Source organism: Hydra viridissima, unplaced genomic scaffold, assembly GCF_058129835.1.
Source record: "Hydra viridissima isolate aposymbiotic clone 2 unplaced genomic scaffold, HvirCarnegie_v1 scaffold_12, whole genome shotgun sequence".
NCBI classification, from domain to species: Eukaryota; Metazoa; Cnidaria; class Hydrozoa; order Anthoathecata; family Hydridae; genus Hydra; species Hydra viridissima.
In genome coordinates, this window is record NW_028324311.1 from 15,508,115 (window position 1) to 15,513,437 (window position 5,323).

Genomic DNA, 5,323 nt, shown 5'->3' on the forward strand with positions numbered 1-5,323 from the left:
GAATTCTATATTTCCTCGCAAGTTCAGAGAGATTTATCAATTATAAGATTTTATGTTATTTTTTAAAAATCCAATTAGTTTTTAAATATATATAGGAAGTATACATTGGTTAAATCAAATTGTATATAGTATTAGATAATTGTTGTCTATAGGTTTTAATTTGTTTAAATTGTAAAAAATAAAACATAATTAAAAAAAATTTTAAAAAATTAAAAAAAAAAAGTTACTGACTAACAAGTACCAAATTAGTTGAAGGTAACTTGAACAAATTCTTTGTAAATGATGTGTCGTTTAAAGAATTTCATGTCGCGTTGATGTTCTCCAAAATTGAGTCGAATGCTTTTTTCATGGAAGGAAGTGAGTTTTTAGTGATAGGTATGTTAACCTTTATTACAATACTAGCAGTAGAAGTGAGTTTAAGTCATGTGTTTAGAAGAACATTGTTAGGATGGTTTTTTTGGTCTATGACTAACCACATTTGGTAAACTATTCACTGGTTTTCATTCCCTTTTACATGCTTTACAGCCAGTAAGAGTATGTTCTTTTCGAACTTGAGTCTCCAAATTGTTCTCTGCTTTTTGAGAATACTGCTCAGAAAATCCTTTTCTTATTTCACCAGCCAAACTCTTCTTATGGAAAAAATTGGATAGCTCACTAGGTTTTCTGTAAAACCTAGTGAGCTGTCCAATATTTTCATTTTTGTTGCCAGTTTCCTCACATTCATCTTTTTTTGACATGAATGTGAGGAAACTGGCAACTAAAATTTTCATACCTTTTCTTTTTTTGAAAATGATGGGATTCTTTTAGGCCCTTTTAAACTTCAGCTTTCATATAAAAACATTCAAACAGTTTAGCCATGTTTTTCGGTTGGATTTTAAATGTTCGAAACTTTTTCAAGTTTGTTAACTTTTTTTTTTGCGAAATTCAAACTTTAAGCGGTAGAAATAGGAAAAGCGTTAATTAAATCTTCTGACATCTAAGAGGGATTTATAATTCACCTATAATACAAAAAGGCTGAAGGTCAACCCTGGTGTATATCAATCTTGGTATTATTATTTTTCACTTTAGATTAGCCTAAGGATAGGGTACATCCTAAATTTTGACTGTGACAAATCAGGAGTTAATACCTTACTTAAGTTTAGGAAATAAAAATTTATAGGTAAACATAAGGTAGTAAAATATTTTCTTTCTTAAAAAAATACAGTTGAAGATCGTCTTTATAACTGCGTTAAAATTAATGGTTCTGTCATCAGTCTGATCCACCTTGTGCTTAACATAACCTTGCATATATTGACCTTCGTCAACTTCCACAGGTTTTCCAAGGTATTTTCTAAAAATTGAGAAGTTGGATGAAAGAGTAAAATTTAGCAAAACCTTAAAGTGAGATTTAAAACAATCATTTAAAATGATCAATTATTGGGAGAGAAAAGATTAATTAGTATTTAATATTATCATTTCTTACTTTTGCAATGAAACAATCTGCTTATGTATGTATGTATGTATGTATGTATGTATGTATGTATGTATGTATGTATGTATGTATGTATGTATGTATGTATGTATGTATGTATGTATGTATGTATGTATGTATGTATGTATGTATGTATGTATGTATGTATGTATGTATGTATGTATGTATGTATGTATGTATGTATGTATGTATGTATGTATGTATGTATGTATGTATGTATGTATGTATGTATGCATGCATGCATGCATGCATGCATGCATGCATGCATGTATGTATGTATGTATGTATGTATGTATGTATGTATGTATGTATGTATGTATGTATGTATGTATGTATGTATGTATGTATGTATGTATGTATGTATTTATGTATGTATGTATGTATGTATTTATGTATGTATGTATGTATGTATGTATGTATGTATGTATGTATGTATGCATGCATGCATGCATGCATGCATGCATGTATGTATGTATGTATGTATGTATGTATGTATGTATGTATGTATGTATGTATGTATGTATGTATGTATGTATGTATGTATGTATGTATGTATGTATGTATGTATGTATGTATGTATGTATGTATGTATGTATGTATGTATGTATGTATGTATGTATGTATGTATGTATGTATATATGTATGTATGTATGTATGTAGGTATAAGCTCGTTTAAAAGCTGTAAATCTTATCTCTTTTTCATTTTTGGCTTATAGTAAAGATATTAAAAATGGCAGGAAAGCTCAAGGACTAAAAATCCCAGATGATCTACAAACATTGAAGGCTATTGTTAAGAGCTATGCAAACTCAATGAAATTAAAAATTATAGACGAGCTTTAGCAAAAAAAATTAAACGGAGAAAGATTTCAATTTACCTAAATGAGTGGACTTCTGTTGGAACAAAAAGATATTTGTGTAATGTACATTGTTCAAACAAAAATCACTTTGGTCGTGGAGTAATAATAATAAATGTTTCAATGCCTTCAGAGAGAGCAGTTATTATTGTTACTGACAAAGTGAAAGAATTCGGATTGAATTTGACTATTGATATCTTTGGATTTGTCACTGATGGTGCTTCAATTATGAAAAAAATGGGAAGAGAAATGGGAGTTATCCAAAAAGGAAATAGAGAGGTAAAACCTTTATGAGTAGCTGTATAGTTTTTTTAACTCGTAAAAAATCCTTTTTAAAAGTTAATCGATTAGTTCAAAATGTCGATTAATTTACCACCACTACCTAAGTTCTAGTCGAAAAAGTTGGAGTTGCAGAAGATTTTGCCAGTGCGAAAAGTTGTATATCTTAGGTTTCACTCACCCTATTCACAGAATGAAAATGGCCCAACCGTTATACATTCAGTGCGTTTTTTGCTGTATTGAAAATAGTCGTGCTCTCTTAACCAATTAATCATATCCAAGTAATCATATCATTTTATTTTGTTTGTAAATACTTTTGTGATGCTTGGTCAAGATAGAGCAGTGAATGCTTCAGTGATAAAGTAGCATAACCGTAAAGATTAGGAGCAGAAAACTTATGCCATGTGTTTTGTCCATGCACCAGTGCACCGGACCGTTATACTTAACATCCTCACATAGTGTAACCTAATACTTCTAAGTAATAAATGTTACCCCTAAAATTCTTTATTTCCTCTTATCCCAGATTCAACAATTTTATAATACTATTAAAAATGCTAATAACTATATTGCTTGACCTTGGTTTTAATTACTGCGCGGTGGATATCAAAAACAATAATTCAATTCCTATATCAATGGTCGCTTTATAGGCTTAGTTACAACCTCAGTTTAATATTAGCCTAGTTTTTAAACTTTTTGACCCAGAGTTATTAGCTCTATTGATAAAGAAGCTGTCATAGCTAAATAGATTAAGTTTGTGTTCATTGTAATTCTAGCCTTATTCTTTTATTTCTAGCCCAGTGTCAATATTTGTTTTAATATTAACATTTATAATCTGATTTAGTTCCTAATCAGTGTTTTTTTTAGCTTAATTCTCTTAGTTCTAGCCCTAAGAGCAGTGAGAGTTTTTAAAGTCTCCTAAAAAAAGTTCTTTGAAAGTTCCTGGCAAGCATAGAATGCATATCAGCACTGGCTTCAAAGGGTTTGATCCATTTAGAAATGATAAATTTATAAAAAAAGGATATTGACACTAGGCTAGAATTTATAGAATAAGGCTAAAACAAAGAGAATTAGGTATGAAATTTACTGAGCATTAATTTTATCAAAATATAGCTGTAAGTGTTCAAAACGAATATTGACTTTAGGCAAGAAATGAAAAGTAGAATCAGAATATCACCTAGCAAGAACTCATTTCATTTAGAATAGTAAATTCTGTAAAAAACGAACAACAACATTAGGGTAGGACTATAAAATAAGGCGGGAAAGACACCTAGCAGAAATATATTCCAATTAGAAATTTCAGTTCTTGAAAAAACGAATATTGACACTAGGCTAGTATTTTAAATTGGATTTTTAAACTAGGATAGAAATTAAATAAATGGATCTGATTCACATCGCGCAGAATCTTCTTCCAATAAGAAATGCCAGTTTTAAAAAAACGAATGATGACACTTGCCTAGATCTAAGAGAATGAGGGTAAAAAAACCTTTAGCAGAAACTTAATCCATTCAGAAATTGCAATTTTAAAACGAATGTTGTCAGTAGATTTAAACTATGGTTAGAGATACCTTAAAAAGAATCTTAACTCATTTAAAGATTTCAATTTTAAAACAAATATTGACATTTGTTTAGAATTAAGAGCTTTAGGTTAGAAATACACCAGTCAATCACTTAATCCTAGTAGAAATGTCAATATTAAAGCAAATATTGGCTATGGGCTAGAACTAACAGAATCAGGCTAAAAAGATATACTGAGCAAGAAATGCCAATGTTTAAACAAAAATGGTACTAAGCTAAAAATAATAGAATAAAGCTAGAACTAAGAGAAGTTACGTAGAACTGGGCAGAAAAGTATTTTAATCAAAAATTTCAACTTTAAAACCAATATCAAGACTAGGCTAGAAACTAACGAACTGGACAAGAATCACACTGAGCAGAAACTTATTTCAATTATGAATGCTAATTCTTAAAAAACGAATAATTACATTGGACTGTAGGTAAGACAATAAGGCTAGAAAAACTTTAAGGAGAATCTAAATTTAATCAGAAATTTCAATTTTAAAGGAAATAAAGTTTTTTAGGAATAACATTTATGAATCAGGAGAATTAGGTAATATTGTGTGAGGAAGAGCTAGAAAATCAATATCTGTAGTTGTTCCTCGTCTTCTACCACCTTTAAGCTAAATACAAAAGTTCCGCTGTTTTCGTTGAAGGGTAGTACTGCGTGTATTTTTTTTTTATATTGAGTATGGACCGAGTTTCATGTTATTTTGAAAAGTTAAATATAATAATTTGTACCGTCACATTATCTTTAAAAAAAATATGAAGTAAATCGTTTCTTTTAGTAAAACTTTTAACTTTTTACATAAGTTTTTATAACCTTGATTTCAGGTGTACAAATCTTTTGTTATTGTCTTTCTTTCTTCGCTGACTACCAAAAAAAAATTTTTGTATTTGGTCCTTATTGTGGTATGTTACTATAAAATTTAACTAATTTCGTAGCAATAACTTAGAAGGTGCTTTCAGATGACGATCACTCAAGGATAGCATCACAATTTTAGGAGACAAAACCGTGAGTATTAACTCACGTAATTTCGAAGTGAGTTACTACCTTCATAATTCCATTCTATTTGAACATTTTTTGCAATTACGTTTTCGCATTTAAATCATTGAGAACGTCATGTTGTGCTTCGCTGTATTTTTTCGTTCGGACATAAGTGAC